At 41.3% G+C, this 24,064-nt stretch overlaps 1 long non-coding RNA gene across 1 annotated transcript; it reads left to right on the top strand.

Moving 5' to 3' along the window:
* On the top strand, window positions 1–23,016 carry LOC119495907. The gene is made up of 4 exons (XR_005208590.1): window positions 1–80; window positions 10,040–10,160; window positions 10,556–10,665; window positions 22,236–23,016. It is a non-coding gene; the product is annotated as an uncharacterized LOC119495907 (long non-coding RNA).
* The last annotated feature ends 1,048 nt before the right edge of the window (window positions 23,017–24,064 follow it).

Raw genomic sequence — 24,064 nt, 5'->3', positions numbered from 1 at the left:
TCATGACAACGCTGCTGTAAACACACATCAATACGGGGCAATCTGTAGTGTGGTGAGGATTTCATCTGAAACCCAAACAGGTCTGTAATCACAGAATATTTTCCACTGCTTTCAGTAACAGTGATCTGAAGTTGAAAGTTTTGATAAATTGATAAATCTTGAATAGTGTTTATTTTCCCACTGATGGCTCTAAGTAAAGGAATGTAGAAGTAGGAAAACACGTCTTTTTTCCAAACCAAAAACATTGATCAAGCTTAAAAAAAATCAGTTGACTTTTATAAAGGAGTATGTTTTGCTGTGTTTGCAATCTGTATCAGTGGCCAAAGACATGTGCTGTGCTGAGTTCCTGTCTTGGACTCACATACACTTTTTCACTCCCGTTGGGTTGAATAAAGTAACATCAAACTGGCAGCTACAGATGGATTTTTGGAGTTTCTCCTGGATGAATTTTGAGGCATAGACGGGTTAGATGCTGAGACCAAAAAAAAGTGCAGAGAGACCTGTGTGTGTGTGTGTGTGCGTGTGTGTGTGTGTGGTTCAGAAGTGGTCTCAGTGTCCTGGGGGCTGGGAAGGTTTGAATGTCAGTTTCTCTAATAACGGGAATCGGTGAAAAGGTCAGCCCCAGTCGCCTGACCACACCGAGGGGATGGTGTGTGTGTGTGTGTGTGTTTGTGTGTGTTTGCAAGAGTATGTGTGTGTTTGAGTGCATATGACAATGTGTGTTTGTATGTTTCATATTCTTATTTGCGTTAGAGTGTGAAAAGGTGTGTGTGTGTGTGTGTGGTGGGGGTGGCGAAGGGGGCGTCGGCCAGGCCTGGGGCAGAAATTGATTCTCTGGCGAAGGAGAGGAAATGAGGAGGGGAAAAAAAAATGGTAGAAGGTCGGGAAGAGTGAGAGGAGCAGGAAGAAAGAAGGGGGAGTGGGAGGAAGAGGAAGAGGAGAGGGAAGAGAAGGAGGAAAATAGGTGTGAAAGAGGAGTAAAAGAAGCATATGATAGAGGTGTAGGAGTAAGAGTGAAGAAGTGTCAAGGAGGAAGGAGGATGTGAGGGAGGAGGAACAGATGGAGCAAGGGAGCAGGAAAAGCAGCAAAGGTTGAGGTAGAATAAAGATGAAGCATGGAGATGGAGGAGGTGGAAGAGTGACAAGGAATAGGTTGAATAAATGGTGAAGGAAAAGGCTGAGGAAGGATGAAGAGAACTTTGATCCTATCAGCATGGAGAAAGGCTTTGAAACAGAATTTAGACCATCATGTTGGGAAATAAAATGGTTCTGCTTTATTTTGCGGGTCCATCATTTCCTCGTAATTTCCTTGGTAGTTTCCTGGAAAGAGCTATGCAATCTAGAGACCAGATTGTAAGACATTTGTTTGAGTTTGATTTCTGGTAGAATTGCAGAAATATGTGGCCTTTGCCGGGCACACGCTACACGAGAATCAAGACGATTTGGGGTCTGATTCCCTGATCTCCCGACAACGGTCAGCAAAGCCCCGAGTTTTTTGATAGTTCTAAAGATTATCTTTCCAGATATTCCTGTGGTGTGAGGTATGTTAAGAGTGATTTTTACATCCCATACTCAGAAGTCCATCCTGGACGCATCGATTTCAAATCGCAAATATTAAAAATGTTCAGTATTTACTATCAGATATCCTGTTGTGTGTGGGGAACCCAGGGGACGGACGATGACGCAGTCACGTGGGGAAAGAACGATAGCCAATTGGGAACCAAGCTGACGGAAGAAGGAAGGATGCAAATGCATGAGCTAATGCAAAACATGAAGCATAAAGTAGCAAGATGGACCTCAGAAATGGAAGACCAACTTCTTGATTTAACGTGTCTCCATGAATTCGTCCATATTTTTTCTTTGTCAATTTTCAGTCAAAGTGCAAAAACTAATATCACTAATTCTTGCCTGCCCATAGTCCGCCATGTTTGTTTACACTAAAGTCACGTTTGATCACGAGAGATTTTGCAAGATTTACGTTCTTTTGAGTCGGGACTCTTGTTGTTCATGAATGGAATCTGTTAGTGTGTGTTGAGCTGTTTAGGCCAAACACTATATGAACAAAACAGTTACATTTCTCTCTACATGTAGTTATGTGCGAGGTCTCTCACATTTTCAAAATCTGTTAATATAGAAAAATCTTTTAGTGTGTGACAGATGACATAAACGCATCATAAATCAAATATTGCAGTGAGTACAGTATCAACTTGTGGGTATTTGAGGCAATTAATGCTTTTCTGGGTGTAATATCATTTTTGATAGTTAAATGATAATCACCAACTAGAGTTAGTCAAAGTTTACACAATTTTTTCATCCAGCTACGGCATGACTGTTGACCCACATGAAACTTGGTTTACATCCAGTAAAAGGCCTGATTCTAGATGTAGATATGTCCTACAGTAGGGCAGCCATGATGGTGGTCTGGAGGCACAAAGGAGGGAAATTGCATTAATATTTGAAATAATGAAGCCGTGTGGTCATTAGGCTGGTCTCCTCTGCTTCCATAGCAATACATTAAGCCAAGACAAGCGCCATGTATTTTACATGGTCCTGTCAACGCAGATGATGGATCCTGCGGCATAATGATGTCCTCTTATAAAACACTGTAGGTGCAAAGAAAAAAAGACAGGAAGAAGGAAAGAGAGAGAGAAAGAAGATGGTGTGTGTGTGTGTTTCAGACACCAGACTGCTTCCTGTCCTCCGGTCACACGACTGACCTGATTTGACTCCTAAAGCCTCCGGCTACCCGTCTGAGGGAGCGCATGCTTGTTTACAAGCTTGTTATGTACTATCCCCAAAGACACGGACACACACGGACATACACACTACATGACACACACACACACACACACAGACACACACACAGTTTGGTGACCCGAACTCACCTCTCACCTCGGTGGAGATTTTGGCCCAAATCCCCCATGTGGCACCGTCTGAGCCAGGGATGTGTGTGGCATCAGACCGTTGGACAATGTTACTGTACAGATGACCGCTGTGTGTGTGCGTGACAAGGACGGGGGAGATAACGTGACGTCCAAGCGATAATCAGTTTATAGGTCTCAGGGTTCAACGCTTACTGGTTCCTTTGACTGAACAGGTCAACACACACACACGCACACACCTTGATCACAGTTTGTATCACCGATATGGACATGTGGTGAAATGTGTTATCAGATTACGTCTCGAGGTGTTTTTGACGTATCGCAAATACATTTCTAATCATAGTCGGGAGGAGGTCGGGGTGGGTTGATGGGTCAAACAAACACAGGGCTTTCACCCAGGAGACCGCTGTTCGTGTTCCGTGTGAAACCAAAAGTCAATGTCGACTTATTTTTATTTACGTCGGTAACTTAAATAACGTAATAAACAAACTTATTTGAAGTCAAACCATGATGTTTTGTTTGCACATGCTTAAAACTGCGACCGTAATTTGGGCAACCCGGTCTCAAGGGAAGGCGGATAAATACCACGACATTAAACCGACATTATATGTGTCATGAGTATGCATTTTAGCTTTTTCACGTGTCATGTGTACGCAGGTAGGTTTAGGCAAAAAAACAAAACACTAACTTAGGTTCAGGCAGAAAACCGCTTAGTTAAGTTAAGGAAAAACGTCATGGTTGGGCTTAAAATAGGTCCGGAAACGTATTAAAATAAGTACGGAAACAACGTAAAACCAACTACGGAAAACACATCACAAACGTCAACAAAAAACAAGTGACAATCATCACGTGACAAATGTCACTAAAGTAACATACGAGAAAAAACTCTGGTCAACAACAGTCTTGAAAACGGGTCTTCTGATTAAATGTCCAGTGTTTGTTGGGCTCATCCACCTCCTCACCCACCATAGGTGGTCTTTCTTGCTTTTTATTCTACGTCAGTAACTCTTTCCATAGCAATCATTCGTGGATGTGTTTACATTGCAGTCAGTACAGGATACATGGCGTACAAAAGACACGTGGAAATCAAGAAAGGTGCACTTATTGCACGCTAAATGCCTTGTGCAATATTGTGTCATTTATACGCCTTTTCGTGCGAATGGGCTGATCTGGGAGAAAATGTGTTTCCCTCAAAATGTGATAAGAACGTAATTATGTAGGAGACAGGGTTGATGGGTACTATAGTCTCTATAGAGGAGACTTTTCCCCATCAGTAGTTGTTGAAAGATGAATTGTTCCCCACTTCAAAAGCATATATTGTATTTTTTATTTTCATTTTACAATGAACTCTCTTCCTTCTTTCCCTTAGCATCCTAACGTACCCTTGCTCAGGTCTGACAAGGTTATGTCAGGCAACGAGCTCAGAGGAGATATTGATTTCCCCTCCAACCTCTCCTCCCTCCTGCTTGTTTGCAACATGGGCAGGAGATCACACAGACACACAATCACAAACTTTGAAAAAAAAAAAAAAAATTGAGCACTTATCAAAAAGTAGTATTCTATCCAAATGTCAAAGTTGGGTTTATAGTACATTTAAAACAAAATGTGAATAGAAATGGCAAATTCTGATGTTTTTAAAAGATGAAAAGCCCATTACTAGCCTGAGGTGGTAAAAATGGCATTTGAAATCATGCAATAAATCATGATGGGAACATATTTGTTACTTAGTGTGTAGTGACATTTGTTTGGTAAATATCTGTTTACTACAACTTTGTTGTTGAGTGTAAATATCAATTTAAAATCTGCTATTCCAGTTTTGTCTCGAGGCAGCATCAACTATGACAAACAACAGACAACAAAACAACATTTGTCTTTTCTTAACTGAGACAAATTAGACAAGATGATCAAAATATGGCAAAATTTACTAAAAAGTGGAAAATGTTAGCAACAATAAAGTCAAAAATAAGAATAGTAGCTTGATGAATGGCATATTGCCAAACAAACAAAACACAATTTTTTAAACAAAAAGCTTTTGTTGTCATTTAGTCTTGACAGCATTCATTGTTGAACTACACAATGTAATTCTTTGTCTTCACATTTAGATGTGAAATAATGAATAAACGTTCAAATTAAAGTATGAAATCTTTTTAATGTCCTCTAGAACTAGTTTGAGAAGCAATCCACAGCTGGACAATGGTTGTTCTATTTATACTATACACGCTGTTCTGTTTATACCGGATCGGGTGTTTTGCATGTATTGACGTGTTAACACATGCTTATTGTTCAGGGCCAACGCACAAAGAAGCAGTGTGCCTTCAATGTAAAGAGATGTAAAGTAAGAGTGTGCAGGTTGCGGTGGTGGATGGATATGTAGTGCGTCAGACCTGCAGAAGGTCAGAGCTTGTAGACCAGGCATGCAACTGATGTTTTAACAATTGTTTCTGAACTTTAACCAGATGTTTTAGTTGCATTTAGTATTTCTGTTGGTGCTGCTGTCACAAAGACAACCAAATCGGTTTCCGTTTTCCTCAGAGCCTACCAGTACATTTTTTTTCCTACTTTTTTGCACAATGGTTACGAATGTTGTGCCGTAATTGGAGCCTTAATTTCCCCAGGAGATCGAACCCGGTGAATTGCATTGTTAAAGAGAGGCTTATAGGGAACCAATCCTAACGCTGATGGTGTCATTATTCTACAGCCATTGATAAGTTAAAGCAAAAAAAGTTGTCTATTGCCAATTTAATTACAGTTTACTTGCCATAACCATGATCTTTCACTAATCTTAACCATACCATGCGTCTAATATCAAGCTCATTGGGCTGAAGTCAAGACCCAACGCACTGGAGTGTTTCTCCACCAACAGCTTATAATGAATATAGTTGATCAGCAGCAAAGACCTTTGCGTGGTTCTTGCAGGCCTCTATTGTAGATTTCTCTATAGAGGATTGAGTGGCAGAAGCCTCCTAAGTTCATCTCTTTGTGCTACTGAAAGGAGTCAAGGTGTTGTTGGCTTTTTGTCCTGAGGTTCCCTTTTAATTTGTCTATTCAAGCAATTGTAAAACCAGGCACGTCACTGCACCAGCATAGTCATCAAGGACCTTTGGATGTGGATCACAGTGCACGGTTTCTATAAGATCTACAGGCTAAATCATGTATTTAAAAATGGTGGTGAAGATGGGAGGTCAATGATGTACACAACAGGTAAGCAAGCAGATGGGAAGCAGAGTTTCTAGAGCTATGTTTAAATAACTTCATTTATATTTTAAAACACTGACATAAATCAAAGCCCAATTTATAAAGAAAATATATATTGGCATAAAGTATTGTCGAGCAGCAACAAACCAAAAATATTTGTATGGTTACTAGCTTTGACTCAACCCAAGTGTAGGAACAATATATTTCTGTTTTGGTGATTGAACGCTCCCCGTAATTTCACCCTTCTCCCTAAACTTGGCCCGTTTCCATAAGAAAGGGCTCTGCTAATGTGATTGCTGTGGTCATGGGCCTGCACTGATCTCCTTTTTACGAGGGAAAATGAGGTCTGATTGTTGGAGGCGCGTCTTGTGTCGAGGTCCCACAGCTCGACAGACAGACAGACCGACCGGCCGACAGTGGTGAATGAGTGGCGGCGTGCCAAAGCCAATAAGAGGCAGCGGTGGGAGCCAGGGGGAGGGGAGACACTCATGTATTATTCATAATTATTCGAATAATCCCCAGACAGTGGAGTGTGATGGTCTGTGCGAGTACTCATGTATGTGTGTGACAGTGATTTAAGGTGAAAAAATAAATAAATAAAAGATGGATTATCAGTTGGGCCGCTGCCTCTCTGTTTTGGGATGTTAGATGTCAGGACAAACCCGGGATTGTATGTGTTAATAGAGCAGATACAGACAGAACTATGTTTCTGCCTATTGTATCACAGTATGGAGCTTATTACCATCACTGATCTGCATTTTACTGTTTGGGTTGAAAACCTGCTCCAGTGATTTTTAGCTCTTGTACCTGAAGAGCAACTTTTCAGAGAAAAACTAGAATGCGTTTGTCCAAACTTGTAGGTTTACGCAATGTTAAAGTTCAAATCCAACAAATCACAGAACTCCGTCCGTCCATCCATCCATCCGGCCCATTCTTGTGATATCTCAGGAACGCCTTGATCGTATTCCTTCAAATTTTGCCCAAACGTCCACTTGGTCTCCAGGATAATCTGATTTGATTTTGGTGGTCATAGGTCACTGTGAGCTCATGTCCGTCCCATTCTCGTGAACGCGATATCTCAGGAATGCCTCGCCAGAATTTCATTACATCTGGCACAAAAGTCCACTTGGACTCAAGAATGAACAGATTCAATTTTGGCGGTTAAAGGTCAAGTTCACTGTGACCTCACAAAACATGTTTTTGGCCATAACTCAAGAATTCATACTCTAATTATGACAATTTCACACAAGCGTCTAATGAGATAAAATGATGAAGTGATGACATTTTGTACAGACATAGATGTAAACTACAACTGGACTGTCATGACTACATTTACCATCAACAGTGATTGGACATCCACATGAAAATTGTTGGATTTTCCCTTTAAAAGCATGAATGTTGTTCAAATGACCATATCACACATTGTCTATGCTAATGTCTTAACATGGAGAACTGAAATACCAGTGATCTACCGGGGTCATAATGATTTGCTCTCATCATTTCTCAAAGTTAATTTGACCAACAGGCCAACCTTAAAATATACATATATATTACATCACTCTAATTGTTTTCTTGTTCGCCTGCCGGCTGCAGACAAATGAAGAGCAGAGGATGAATAGACAGAAAGAGAGAAAGTCTAGCAAAGACCAGACCTCGACTCCATTGTTATGCTAAACTGGGGTCAGTTTTTGGATAACCACAGCTCGTTCTCTGATCTCAGATCTGGCCCCTCGTTAACACGGTCTGTCATTATCATAATCAACTAGCACAGCTCTGGCCTCTGGTCTGCAATCAGCTCCATCGAGGACTCTTTACAGGAGGGAGAATGGGGCGTTAAAACACAGGACGAAAGAAAGAAATTGATTGAGAGGAAGAGTTGTTTATCGTATTACTTCTGACACATAACACTTATTTTTGATTTTTTTCAGCTTAATTACTAAGCCATCTGCCAGTGTCACTACTGTTGTATAGTTGATACTGTACAGTATGTACTGTATATTACCTTGGCAACACAAGTTTCTCACCTGCCATGTCAATAGCGCTGATTTGAAATGACTTTGTTTAAGGACAAGCTAAAGTTAGCAACAACCACGTTCCCATTCATCAGTACTTGAACCTCTCAGTGTATGTCAACAATACCAACAACATGTACTCGTATCCTTCACCATGATTGTCTGAATTCAGGCTTATTATAGAGCATGTTGGCAGGTTCGTTTGAGAGTGTGTCGTCCTTTAATTTACACATGGGACTGCGAGGCCGTTTTTCATTTCAGGCCCTGAATCTGCTGTGCGTCCATGTTTGAATGTGAGTATGGAAGTGTAGGTAGTGTCTTCATGGGTCTGTGTGTGTCTGGTGTGAATACTAGTGACCTTTAATGAGTGGAGGGGATCCCACTACGGCTTTCCCAGACACACACTGACCTTTCAGCCCAGACGGGGCAAAGAGGAGGTGTTTGTGTGAGAGAGAGAGAGAGAGTGGGCAAGATGGAGAATGTGTCTGAATCTGTTTACAATTAATGAATTCATTAAACTTCAGAATATAAAAATTATAATAAATATCAACACATTCTCATCCCAACTTATCACATCCAAAACCACTAAAGTTAGGTTTAGGAAAGAACTAAATGGTTGGGCTTAAAACTACTACGTTTGTACAGTGAAAATGACACTGAATGTTGTGAACACTGGACACGAATGAACAGCCAATTGTAACGTGACGCACAGGACGCGAACTTCGGCCTCCTGGATGAAAGCCTTGTGTTCGTTGGACCCATCCACCTCGCCTCCCGCCCACCCAGTGTATGTCTTTCGCAATTTAAAATACACCACCACACTCCCAGCACACTTTCTTGGAGCGTTTACTGTTGTTGTACCGAACGCCGACGGCCGAGACAAAGCCTCAGTATTTAACATCGTGGGAATGACCAACCTTATACTCTGGCCATCTTTGTTTAAATTCTGGACAACGATTTTTAATACTTTGTTAGAAATACTGGTTTGGAGTGAATAAACCTGGCTATGTAAAGCGGAATGTCATCAGAAATTGGCGGAGTTTGAGGTTAGGGTTAGGGTTGGAGTTTCTCCGAGTTGTTATGGGATTGTAGATGTTCAAATTTCCATTTCTCTGAGCATGTCAAGGACGTCTCGTCCATGTTGGCTGAAAAGTTGAGATTGTTTATCCCTGACCTTGGAACAAGTAGATGAGAAAACAATCTCAAGACAAGGTCCATTTAGTAGTTCTGGAGCTTTTCATTGTGTCACATGATCAGACGGAGTTTGCCCACTTGTCATGAAATGGTAGATGTTCAAAATCCTCAGTGCTTTAAGGAATTCTCATCCAGGTATGGGTAAAGGTTGAGACTGAAAGTTCATTATTGACCTCGTAAACAGTGGCTGAGAAAGCAGTCTCACCACAAGGTCCATTTAGTAGCTGTTTTGGAGCTTTCAAGATATTTTGTCCCAGTTGCCATGGAAATGTAGATGTTGAGATTAGCACATTTGCAGATTGAAAGCAATCGAAAGCTCCAGAACAACAACTAAATGGACCTTGTGGCAAGAATGAACTTGAACTGTCAGAGTTAAAAAACCTCCAAACCTCGTCCCTAAAGGAAATCTGAGCATAAATGAGCAGTACATCACTCCTTGAGCATAACACTGATGTCACCATGTCATCAAAAGTAATATTAATTTGGAGCCAAAACAATAGACAATGCATCACTGTCCAAGTGTCGATGTATTCAGTCTGCATGCTTTTGGCTGGGCTCTCCTCCCTTAAAATGAGCTGGGGGAGGGCCAGCTTCCGCACCCTCCCTCCCTCCCTCCGTCTCTCCCCTTCTCTTTCTTTCTCTATGTGAAACGCCTCGAGCATCCACGGTGCTGAACTGTCTCTAATCGATTTGTCTGTGAAGGCAAAGCGTCACACTCAGAGTACCACAATGCAATTCTCTCTCTCTCTCTCTTAGTGACACTGCGCCCCCACCCCGAACACCTAAGGGAGCCTGAGTGACGCTGAGAGACTCCTCTGCTGGGATAAAGAACGGGAAGACACTTCAATCCACCAATAACAACAATAACAACAACAATGTAACTCTATAACTGATTCTAGTATTTTTACAAATACCACAGACAGTGCTGGTTTCACTATTGTTACTACTATCACTACTACAACACAGTTGCTACTAATAGTGTCAGTACAACCATTGCTACTGTTAAGACACGGGGAAATTGCTGTTATCTTTAACTTCCGTAATGTTACAGATTTCCAAGTGAAATAACTGATTAGTGGGATTTAATCAGATTGTACAGAGATTTAATTTAATCTCCCAAAAGTGGACTTTAAAGGTTCTATAAGTGGGATTCAGAGCATTTATATAAAAAACAACTATTTGTGTAGGAGTAATGTCTACCTGAGTAGAGAATGAAGTCACTATCTCTCTCTGTGTGTTGTAATCCAACTTCTCTGTGCTTTGTTTACATAGCCGGGCCAGCATGCTGCACTCCGCTCATATGGCGGGTACCGCTTATAACGCTGTCCCGACCCATGGCGTCGTCGTGAAAGCGTAGCACCCGCCCTCGGGTTCCTCCTCAGGTAAACACTATTAGCTCTGTCAGCACTGTTGCTGTTGTTTGCACTGTTGGCGCTGTTAGCAACGTTAGCAATGAGCCGTCAGCTCAGCTGTCTTAGCTGATATGCTTTGAATTCCGTATTGAGCACATTTAAGATAACAGTAGTGAACCACAGCCAGTTTTAGCTGAAGAGGATATAACTTCGCTTGCTACTACGATCCACAAACTAAGACATTTATCCAATGAAATGAGATTTGATTGGATAAATGTCTGGATACACTGCCAATGCCATGCCGCTGTTCCGACGGCCCATTTTTCTGAAAACCCCAATAGTATGAAAAACGCCAGGACAGCCGGTTATCCCGAACGGAAGCACATGGCTAATTATGCTGCAAAAGATGTCATATGACCTTTTCAATCGTGATATATTTTTTCCTACCATATGGCATGACCCGCCATACTCTGCCTCTGATTGTCTGACCCCGATATTCTTACCCTAAAACTCACTAATCTCACTCCTTATGCCTAAACCTAACCAACCAATCCAATGAAGGCATAAAAGCCAATGAGACGGGAATGTCCGATGATGTCATTCTGCATAAAAATTTTCCATGTGCTTCTGTTTGTTGCATAGAGAGTGTGTATTTTGGAGCAAAAATAACATCTCATCTGGAAAAGGAAATGGTGACGCTCTGCACTACTTGAGGAGACAAGAGGCGTGTTAAGGTAGCACGCCAAATAACTGGCACCAACACATGGTTAATATGGAGTACAGTATCTACCCTGTCATGTCTAGCATGCAGCTAACACTCGCCAGAAGTGAAGTAGGCCGACTGCAAAGATTCCTAGACAGGAAAAAGCTTGTTACCAGCTACACATCAGGCTAAGCCACACTAGCTAAAAGACCTACTGTACGTCTCCCAACTTCGGAGAAGTGGGAAGGTAATAATAGGTACCATTTTGATACATAAAAAAAGACAATAATCTTTAATCAGAAATAAAATGTAGATTAAAATAAAAAGTAATAGAGCTTATTGAAAGAAAAAAGACAAAAGACAAACACATTTATTTCCATCATAAACCATAATGTCCTTTGGCTTTGGTACACGTGTCTGTGGGTGTTGGGGTCAATGAGTAATTACAATGCTGCTGTAGCAGCTCTTTAACAAAGTGTTACCTCAACACACTGGTGCTAATCTATGTTGGTACCATGCTGAGTTACACAAAGCCAACACTGACCTGCTGTGTACAGCCTGACCTAGCATCTGTATGCTTCTGTTTGTGGCCACCCGCTGTGCTGCATGTGTGTGTGTGGGTGAGAATGTGTGGGTTGTTTGGGTGGAAATGTGTGTGTGTGTGTCTCAAGCACACACCTGATGGGCAGTTTCTCCTGTTTCGCAGCAAGGTCACGCACAGATGGAAGACACACACACACATGATGAGTATATTATTGAAGCATGGACTTCAAAACATACAAAAATGTAAAAAAAACAGTCTTGTGCAGCTGCAAATATGAACAAAAATACAGTGTAACTGTCTTACTTTGACACACACTCGCACACACTCACACATGCACACAACGTGTTTCACACATTTCCCATTTACTCCATTCACGGAGTAGTTTAGAAGGGCTCAAATGGATACGTGAGTAACTGGCGGAGCAGCTGATCAAAGCCCAACCACAGCTTGGTGTGTGGCGCTCACAGCAAAATGGGGATCGTCACACTGAGAGCGGAAGCTCTGCAGCTGGAGGACATGGAGGAAATCCACAGGTCACATGAGTCCTTCTGCAACACTGATGGTAAACATTACAGTTCCGAAAATATAAAATAATATTGTTTTTCCACACATTTTTTAATGTTGTCTCTTCCCTCTTAGTTCTGACTGTTATGTACATAAACCACACTTCTTTTTAAAATATTTGATTTTAAAGGCTTTTCTTGAAACAATGAGATTAAGTTTATATATCATAAATAAATATATATTATATATATATTTATAAATAAAATAAAATAAAATAAAATAAAATAAAAAAATAAATAATATTAAAAAGGATAAACCACAAAAAATAAGAACCTATATTTGTCCAACCCTGACCCTTGTATCCTGCAGACTAAATTTTTCATGAGCTGGTCAAATGGTCTGTGTTTTTTTTATTTATAGGTACTGTTAAGTGCAGGTGTTATAGAGTAGCACACAGGCCTGGGTCAGGACTAAGGCTTGTTTTAACCTACTTAGGAGCAAGACACATGTGGTGCAGACGGTGGTGGAATGTAACTAAGAACATTTACTCAGGACTGTTGACTACTTAAGTACAAATTTGAGGTACTTGTACTTTATTTGAGCATTTCCATTTTATGCTACTTTATACTTTTACTCCGCTACATCTCAGAGGGAAACATTGTACTGTTTACTTCACTGCATTTATCTGACAGATTTATACTTTAAAGATGATTTTTCATCGCCTTCCTGTCTAGTCAAAACCATGTATCTCCAGGTGTGATGATTTTGAATGTTTGTGATAAACTGAAGGATGAAGTATTCCTTTATGTGTTCAGAAAATTCTCCTACTTCTTAAGCTAAATAAATTATTTAAAAAGTATCTTGGATCAGCTGGAAAATGCATCGTCATAAAGCTGAAAACAGGGCTGTTTTTCTGACACCATGAAAAGTCGACTTTTTAGAGATACGTGGTTTGCAGCAACACTACAAACATATTGTGATCTTATAGAATATGATGCAATGCTGTAGTTAAACTATCCAAAAGTTTGTAAAGGAGTTCAAATTAGCACAACTAGAAACATCTACAGCATTGAATGCAACAAAATACAGCAAGAAAATTGATCCAGAAACATCATATATAATAGTAAAACAGTATTTATGATGATGTATTGCTGCTTTAGCAACGCTGCACAATGAATACATTTACGTTAAGTACTTTAACTACATTTAGCTGATAATAAAAGACTTTGAATGCAGTACTTTTACTTGTAGTGGAGTATTTTTACAGTGTGGTATTAGTATTTTTACTTCAGTAAATTATCTGAATACTTTTTCCAGCTCTGGATACAGGGAAGGAAAACATGCAATGCTTTGACCAGTAAAGAAATCTGTTCTGAAACTTTTTAGCTCTTTTATTTTAAACAGTCAGTGCAATACAATGTTCGAGATGTGTCTGTGTGTCTCCTGAAGGGATGAAGAAGAGCAAGAGTGATACTGCGAGACGCCGAGACTGAAACTGAAGAAAATATAGAAGTCACAGAGAGAGAGAGAGACAGTTTGAAAAACGTGGACACAGAGCTGCAGAAAAAGGGGGGGATGAGGTGAAAGAAAGAAAAAAGAGAGGAGAAAGGGGGTAGAGAGAGCCGGAGAGACAGAGAGCCTTTAATTGCTTGGAGGGAGCATGACAATTGAGAGGAGAGTAGAGGGAGGAAAATCTCCAGCAGTATTGATCAGTCCGGCTCTTCCATTTCAGTCGCCTCCAACCCCCTCCTGCGTCTCCCCCTTCACCCAATTTGCACCCGTAATTTAGATTGGAGTGTGTTTGTGTTTGTGTGTGCGTGCATATGTGTGTACGTTGAGGTCATTTTGCGCAGTGTTTGTCCTTCACTGTGTGCCTACATCTCTTTTGTATTCATTTACTTGTTAATGCGCCTGTCTATCACGTGTCAATGCAGAGGAACCTGAGGTATCGCCAGAAATAGTGCAGTAAACAGAGAGGACGCTAACTGGTTGTGTGTGTGTCTCGGAGTGTTTATGGGTGTTTATTTATTTTTTTTAATATATATTTGGAGTGGATTTTGTGTGTGTGTTGACCGACCTTAAGAGTGTGTGAAATTAGATGTTATTTTGGGGGTGCTGCAAGTGTGTATCTGTTCATGTGTGTGTAGCAGGTGACGGGCATGGTGGTGGCGGTGGGGGGTAACCTTCCTGATCGATCTCCTCTTTCCCTTTGGAGTGACCCTGCGCCTCCTCCTGCGCCTCCTCCTGGGCCTAATGAGACACTCCTCATCATGGGACCAACACACACACAAACAAAAACTACACACAAAAAACACATTAGTATGAATGCAAATATCACAAACAGCATTTATGTGTACATGTGCAAACAGAAATGATCTTCAGATTATTAAAATGATTATATAGAAGCTGAACACACACACATTCACACACACAATCACTGACTCGGCAGGGGGGTCACCGTCAAGGCTACGACCTTCCACCCCTGTCTCAGTCCCAGACTGAATCAATTCCTAATCAGACAGACCCCCACCACCACCACCCGCTCCCACCCCCCCTCTCTAAACACAATGACCAGGGCCCCGCTGGTTCTGCAAACAATAGGAGGGACCACCAGAACCTTAAAAGACTCTGTGTGTGTGTGTGTGTGTTATGCCCTTTTTCCACCAAAATTAGCACGTATTTGCAGGTTTTTTAAACACAGAAAAACCTGTTAACAATAGGCGATAGACTCCTTTCCTATTGCCAGTAGATGAGTATGTCTATGTTTTTTTTCTGGTGTATCATGTTCACCATCACAAATGTGCCGAAAAATCAGTGTGAGTAAACCGTACAAAGCAGCATGGAGGCCAGTGAAGATAATAATAATAATAATATATTAGATTTATATAGCGCTTTTTAGTGATCTCAAAGACGCTTAACATAGTCGGGGGGAAAACGGTGTGAGACAGACGTGATGTTACGCTGTTACTTCTTTTTTATATCTGTTACTTATTCAAGCCCATCCTCAAACCCAGGGCGTCAAATACCGACGCTTTGTCACGGCCGTCGGCGTTTGATACCACTGCAAAAGGCACCCTTTAGTGGCAGTAGGAGAACCGGGCTTTCCATTGACTACAATGTAAATCCATCCACGGCAACAGTAAACGCACAGAGAAAGTGCGCCGGTAGTGTGGTGATGTAGTTTAAAGAGCGAAAAAAGACACACCGGGCAGGTGTGAGGGGAAGTGGATGGGTCCAACAAACACAAGGCTTTCATCCAGGAGACCGTTGTTTGTGTCCCGTGCGTTAAGTTTCACTTCCACGTTCCAATCAGCTGTTCGTTTGTGTCTCGTGTTCACAACATTCAGTTTAATTTTCACTGTAAAAACGTAGTAGTTTTAAGCCTAACTATAGTGGTTTTGTTTCCTAAACCTGAAGTGACGCCAAGCGGCGGTATGTGGCGAGTTGGGATGAGAACGTGTTGGATGATTGGTGTCTTAAACCATAAGCTTTGTCTCTTCCTGTCTTTCTAGGAGCTAGGATTATGATTCCATAACTGAAAATGCAAAATTCAACCTGTTTATTTTTCTCTCTTTCTGCCTACACACTAGATATTGCACACAATTGGTATTTCCATTAGTACTTAAACAGTGTTCCCCCGCTAGAGTAGTACAACGTAGAGGACCTGGATGGTACGGTTAACCCAGGGGGGCCTCAGGGTCATGCATGTTGGTGTGTGTTGCTCACCACTGCACAATGTACTGCAGAAAGGGCTTGACGTGGTTTACTGATAAGGCAGTTCGCAGAAGTGAGGACTGAGGAGGAAAGACAGACCTGCTACTTTGTTTACTCTGTGTTTGAAGTCCCAAAAAAGTAATTTGTCTGCTGGTGTCAACATGACTGGATCTCTATAGTCTGTTACTGTGCATGCTTGCCCGCTGGAATAAAGTCTATAATATTGCCCCCCAGAAACCACATCATCTCTTGCATTGTCATTTATCAGCACAATTGAGATATTCTGTCAGTTAAGTGTACAGTAAGCTCTGTCTGTGCATAAGAGCAATCTTATGAATCTATATTGCTCCAATGCATGTGATCATAAGATAACAAACATGTCTGTCAGCTGTGTGTTGATCACAATCTATACTCACATCCATAGCCTCAGTCAACAAAATCAGTTAATTTAACTCTGCAGACTCTGTTAAACTAATCATATCAAATAATCAAATGTATGGACAATGCTGCAGTGACTGCATCAGGTCTAATTTTCCATACTTTATACTGGAGCATGCTTTTACCGGGGCTGTTTTGTGAGCTGAGGACTACAAAGAGTGATTTATTCCAACAGAAAAAAGCCCATTCCATATTGAGCACCTTTCAGCAGCCTCTTTAAAACACTTTGGCCCTGTTAAACCATGCAGTACCTGACCGCCCTGCTCAAACTGTTTATTTGACTTGCTGCTGAGAGCACAGCTGTGTGTGTGTGTGTGTGTGGATGTGTGGATGTGTGCATGAACATCGACTTTGATAGGTTTATACAGCACATGTGCATTGAAGCTTGTGAAGTCATCTGATGTGTATATATGTGTGTTTGTGTGTTCACAGTGGCGTTAGGCCTTGCTTCCTTCCTTCCTGTTCAAGGGGACCTGGTCCCTTTACCCACCAACGCTTCTCACCTCTGGGATGGCAGTTTCAATGTATGTGTGTGTGTGTGTGTGTGTGTTTGTGTGTGTGTTTGTGTGCTTGACACTTGACTGAGCAGGGTGGTCCTAAAGGACTAGTCTATCGGTCTAGTTCCTGATTCTGAGAAACACACACACCTGCACCATCAAGCCAAGCGGCCCCAATATAACCTAAACCATGTGATACACACTGGCTGACCCACTCTCTCTTTCACACCTGTCCTTCGCTCCTTTTCTTTCTCTTTCATTCTTTTTTTTTTCTTTGTCTGTTTACCAGAAGTGTTTTTTTTCTCTCAGCCCTTCTCAGTTACTAAATGATGAAGTTACTTCCCTCTCTCATGCACTCACAATAACAAAACACACACACACACACACACTCTCCCTCTCTCCCTCTCTCTCTCTCCTTCTTTCTCAGACACACACTCTGAGTTGTGAATTGGGTTTGTGTAGGAGCACAGGGATGGTTTCAATATTGCATCATTGGGATGCGGCGCGGCTGTGTTTGGGGTCAGAGCGCTATCATGTTGCCAATCAGCAAGGCAGCTCAGAGCCCTCATCAGCTTTTGATTGCATTTAGAATGGCTAATTAAATAAAATATGACATTATGTAAATGTCTGTGTCTCTGCCATATGGCCTCAGGCGCTGGCCCCCCACCCCCACCCCGCCCGCCTCCAGCACACCAGGGGCAACCAAGTGCGCCCCATACGTGTGTGTGTGTGTGTGTGTGTGTCCACATTGTGTGTGAAAGTGAAGGAGAGTGAACAAAGTGATGGTGGGCTGACCGAACATGGACTGAGTTTCTCAAAGCCTGTTTATCAAGATGGTGTCTCACAAGTGCCTTTATGTTCTTTTTCATTTATTTTTCTTGTTTCATTTCATTTGAAACTATATATACTGTTGGCCTGCTGGATATATTTAGAGTGTCTGGCAAGTCTGGAATGAAAAGATGAAGTTGTATACTGTTTAATGTTGTTTTTTTTTCACTTTTCTGGGCTGAAATGAACCTTATATTGCAGACTGAGGGAGTTACCTAAAGTAGATTGTTATGGAAAAAGCATAATTTGTACCTGTGTGAAGGAGGATGTGTATTATTCTATTTGTTTGCTTGTTTGTTAGCAGGATATCTAAAACAAATTGTTCATCTAAATTACAACACAATTGTTTGGATTGATAATAAGCGAGTGATTTAGCCATTGAGAAAGACATGCCATGGTTTCTGCTTCCGGCCAAATGCAATAAAGGTGAATGGAATTTTGCTCGAGGTACTCAAATTAGGGCTGTCAATCGATTAACATATTTAATCACGATTAATCGCATGATTGTCCATAGTTAATCGTGATTAATCCAAAATTAAAATTAAAATTTGTATCTGTTCAAAATGTACCTTAAAAGGGAGATTTATCAAGCATTTAATACTCCTATCAACATGGGAGTGGACATATATGCTTGCTTTATGCAAATGTATGTATATATTTATTATTGAAAGAACCCATTTTCATTCACATATCTTGAGGTCAGAGGTCAAGGGATCCCTTTGAAAGTGGACAAAACAAAGTGAAAGTTTAGCATAAGTTTGGAGCGCTATTTAGGCTCCTTCGCGATAAGCTAGTTTGACATGGTTGGTACCAAAGGATTCCTCAGGTTCCCCATTAAGGTGGGGGTATACTCTTAAAGAACTACTTCATCTGCCTACATCAGAAGGCTAAAGTGTTTGTAGTGGTTCTGATTGGCCACGCTCGCAGGCGGGGCAAAAGCATAGAGAGGGGCGAGACGCAGTAATTGTTTAAATATGGGGATAATGGTGCACACCTTTGGACAATCTCTCCTGGAAGCCATTCATAGTGTTGCACTGGGTTGATCACATGAAAAGTGACAGAAGTAGTGGTGCCAAGAATGAAAAAGAGAACTAGCAACGCTGCTTACTCTCTTCTCTATTCACAGCTGGCCATTCGCTGTGGGAAATTGGAGTGATTGTTGGATTGTAGGTTTCAGAAAGTTATATATATTGTCCGTCGCAGTCTCCCTCCCCAATTCAAATGTAAAAAAAGTTTTTGGAAGAGAAGTTTCAGATCTGTTTGACCATCCAACAAGCACTGTGGTTGGAGCGTACAGTCCCAACACTTTTAGTCTCATTGAAAATGGTGGACAGTGAAGTAAGAAAAGGTTGTTTTTTTAACATGTTTCATCAAAATTTGGTGGAATATGACTTAGATCCAAGGAAAAAGTCATTAGTTGTTAGTGCGGATTGGGATTCTGTTGTTAATCCATGCACAAGCCTTTTCCTTTGTTTTCTCAATAGGCATTGAACTTGAAAATATAACCGATTTGTCCTTCCGACCCTTGTTATTAGCCTTATGATCACGGTTTACCCACCTTTTCACTTTCCACTACGTTGCCGATAGTGTTGCAGGGAAACCACTCATGTCTTTGCTCTAACATGACCTCCTCCAACAATATGTGATATTTGGACCCATTTCATTCCTGCACAAGTCAAGTGCAGCTAACCTTTTCAGTCCAGACACCATCTTCAGTGCTTTACCTTCCTTATTGTGTGAACTCAAGGTGGCCATTTCCTTGATAGTTTGCAGGCTTTCTCACACTGACTTTGTCTGGGTATGGTATGTGTGCATATATGTCTGCGTATGTGTGTATTTGTGTGTGTATGTCTTGTGTGTGTGTGTGTCCGGGGGGTTGCTGCCTGTCCCAGTGATAAGGCGAACGGAGCAGGCCCAGTGTTACCAGGCCAGTCACACATACAGATAAGAGCAGATAACATTCACTGGAAGAACTGCTGCAGGCTGGACACAGCACTGTACACAACACACAATGCTGTGTGTGTTTTGTAGCAGTCGAATTTGTGTGCGTGCGTGTGTGTGTGTGTGTGTGTGTGTGGACATACAGGCCTATAAACTGTGTACATCTGTGTGCCTGGGAGCAATCTTTTGCACATGGGTTTGCGAGCGTGCCTCCCTACAGAAGATTATGAGGGGTTATTACTGTAAAAAAAAGTTTTAAAGAAATTCTTTGTGTTTGCAGTCCACTCTGCTGTTCCACTGATTCAATAAGGCTTCCCACCACGGCTGCTGGGGAGGCTTCAGCCCATGAATCACTTTGTTAATGTGTGTATTTCTTCTATTTTTTAACCAAATGAGCATTCTTGGACACATTTAAAGTTTAGAGCTGCTCAGTAAAGCAACAGCTTCTACTCCTGATGACAGAGCAGCTCTTTTGGATGGGTCAGGGGTTTAGTACCTTGCTCAAGGGCACTGTAAAAGGACTGCAGTATGAATCCGATTTTTAGAAAAACTCTGGCGCAGCGTTACCGTAATGTGACTACTTTTTTTCCGTAACGAGTAATGTAAGGGTTTACATTTTTAAATTCAGTAATTACATTGGTGGGGTTGTTCGCTTGGCTGAAAGAGATGATATCAATGTTGAGTGTTCAGTGGAGAGACTGGTCCGGGGCCTGTTAGTTTGGCGCGGGGGCTAGAGGTCGGGATAGGCAGCTAACTTATGCTAAAGGCCTTCCGGCAACTTCAAAGTTCTCATTTACATGTTGTGTCTTTATAGCTGGCTAGCTAACTATTATTAAGCCTACATTTACAGTAAAAAACACTTATATTCATTTGGAGAGTGAGTAAAGTCTTTGGTGCTAAACTAGCTGTTGATTAGGGCTCGGTACCGGTATAGAAGCAAAGAGACGAAAGTCTGGTGTTTTTTTTTTGACAACAACTGCTGCCATTTTGGACTGGAAACACTTATTATATTTAATACACAGGCCATTTCGGTAGAATATGACGATAGAATAGAAATAATTTTGTTTACTTTTGTACCACTTTTTTTAAACGTTTTACTGGCGTTCGGTAGTCGCTCTCAGTCCAAAATGGTGGAAGCGTAGCTTTGCCACTGGATGCTGATGTTGCAATGGAACAAACAATTAACTTTCACTTCTTGGTAATATACGTTCTTTGTCGGTACTTGATACCTGTAAGATATCTACCGAATATAACCTAGTACAAAGAAGTATCAAAACTTCTCCAGTCAAACGATACCTGCATTCGATCCTTTTTGTTCCCAGATCTAGAAAAAAGGCTATTTGTATGGTTTTGCTCTCAGCCAATCACTGCAAGCATTCTTCAATTTAATGAGACGTGTGATTGGCCCACAGCAGCTACAACCCATACAGTCTGTGGTGTGATGAAGTCGAGCATGGTGTATTTGACAGAGTTGGCAGTTCTGCGTGCCGAAATCCCACCAAAACGTTGGAAAGTATGGCTCTACTACACGCCTGTGGCGTCTGATAAATATAAATGCGGTGGTGTTGACATTTTACGCAACTGAATGCTTCCATTCACATGATGGGTATCAAATGAAGTAGGTAAAAAAGGTATTAAATGATGGTAAATGGTATTGCTACTGGTGTAATATGTTTTTAAATGATACCCAGCCCTGTGCAGAGCCAAAGCTCAGTGTTATATTTCATTGTTTTCTACATTTTATATTTTCAAAAATGTCTTATTCATGATAATTTTAATATGACCTTATCTTAAGCTTCTATAAAACATATTCTATTCAATAAATGTAGTTTGTTTACACCTCATTATGTTCTGCAGGCCGACAGATGGAACAAACTGTTTTAAAGGAGGGATGATTGTAGTGGAAACACTGGAGTGTCAGGTGTGACTGTGTGGCAAATGGTTTCCATGGCTCACGGGTCAGGTGCTGTAGGAGGGTCCTTTAGCAGAATTTTGCTTAGGGCCCCAGGGAGGTCAGGACCGGCTCTGAGCATGGTATCAATCTTCTTATATAGCTCTTGGCAATAAAGCAAATTTCCTAAAAGGTTGAGCTATTTGTTTGAATACATGTGACATGTTGGTGACGCTTTGGAGTTGTTGGAAGTCACCTTTGGCAGAGATGCATTGGCTGAGTAACGAAAGCTAATATAATCTACCTTCATCAACTCCTCCTGCATGATTTAAGATAAAAAAGCAATAACAAATGAATACACATCAGCCTGGATGTTGAGAAGCTTCTGCATGTTAAAAATCTACTAACCGATGTCTTTCTCCTTGGTTGCCTTCCATCCACCTCCCCGCTTTCTTTTTTCCCCTTTTTGTTTTTCTCATTTTTCATAACCCAAAGTCTCTCTCGCTCTCTCTCCCCTCTTTGTCCATACACCATAACCAGACCGCAGAAGGGGCTGCTGCAGAGCGAGAGAGGTTGTGGTTGGCACACATACGCCCAGAGGGGCCCAGGCCTGTCAGCTCAGTAGCCCCACATCTGGAGCCTCCCGCTGGGCCAGCAGCCTCCCTCCAGCACTCCTCCTCCACCACCACCACCGCTCCCCAGAGAGCACTGAGCATACATACCACACACACACACACACGCACACACACACGCACACTGAAAAATATACATACACATACAGATTTGCACACTTCAACACCTCACTTACACAAGCATAGACATACTTTTTGTGCAAACGCATGCATGCAGAGATGCACACACATAGATACCTATAGGTAAATTCACAATATGCACACATACAGACATGCATGCATCACACACACACACAACACCCACTCACACACACAATTTACAGGCACACACATTAAACTCTAAAACATTATGCTAATCTACAGCCGGCGGCAGAGGATGGCACTCTGCTCGGCCTCATGCCAAAGTCCCTTTCATTTTTATAAGATTAACCATGAGGAAGGACAGAGAGAGAAAAGAGAGACAGATTCTGCTCTGAGAGAAGATGACTGGACAGCAACACCTACTCTCTCACTCTGATGCTTCACAACACTTTGAAACATCCACTAATATAAACACAAATGACAAGACCATTTGACAGTAGAGTTAAATAAGCAGGCCAGGCTTTATGTCCTGCATCGCTAGACATATCTGCCCGTAGGTAAGAATGATAAAAAGCAATATTTAGCTCATGTTTTGGGGTTTGACTGATATGGATTTTTGAAAGGCATAACCAAAATATAGCAGTACAGTCATTAAATACCCAGGAGGATAATACTTCAGTACTCTGCTTCATTGTGATCTTCCTCTGATTTTGTGCTTCATCTAATCTTCTCTTTTTTACCTTTCGCAGTCACTCAGAAGAGTTTCTGTGAATCCTTTTTATTGTGTAAACCTTCTCCCATAATCCCCTAAATATAAGTTCCCGAAGGTTAATGTTGGTGTTTACGAATATCTTTGTTGAACCTACTGAAAAATGTAATTCTGCAATGACTTTCTTTACATGTATGTTATAGTGAAAAAGAAAAAAGCCAAGCACTTAACAATTTCTTCATAATTACATGCTTTTTAGTGTGTAAAATCCTCTGGAACTGCATGCTGACCACACAACTACAGAGACCTATTGGCCAATTCCTTACTACAAACTAACTCTATATGCAAGTTTTGACTATGTAGTGTGTTCATACTGGAAAAGAGAACATTTTGTACACTCTAAAAAGTGTAAACTCTAAAAAAATCTTCTGGAAATAAGAATGTCTGTGGCTTGAAACGAGAAAGAACAAGGCAATTTGCTACGCTACAATTATGTGAAATGAAATTTTAAAAAAATTCTTGAAACAAGTTCACTTGCTCAGAGTAAGACTTTAAAGGAACAGTGTGTAACATTTTGGGGGATCTATTAGCAGATATTAAATATAATATTCATAACTATGTTTTCATTTGTGTATAATCACCTGAAACTGAGAACTGTGTTTTCGTTAGCTTAGAATGAGCTCTTCATATCTACATAGGGAGCAGGTCCTCTTCACAGAGTCCTCGATATTGCTCCGCCATGTTTCTACAGTAGCCCAGAACGGACAAACCAAACACTGGCTCTAGAGAGAGACTTTCACGTTTTTACGTTCTCCGACATGCTTGTGAAACTGTAATGTGAGCAGCAGAATGCAAAACCGTGGTACCGCCAGCCACCGTCTGACTTCCGTTGCTCCTAAAGTAGAGTTATTATAGTAAGCAAAAGTGTGCACCATTCTCCCTGTCTA

This window comes from Sebastes umbrosus, chromosome 10 (genome assembly GCF_015220745.1).
Source record: "Sebastes umbrosus isolate fSebUmb1 chromosome 10, fSebUmb1.pri, whole genome shotgun sequence".
NCBI lineage: Eukaryota > Metazoa > Chordata > Actinopteri > Perciformes > Sebastidae > Sebastes > Sebastes umbrosus.
The sequence above is the reverse complement of the archived record's forward strand: the minus strand, read 5'-3'. Positions and strand labels throughout refer to the sequence as shown.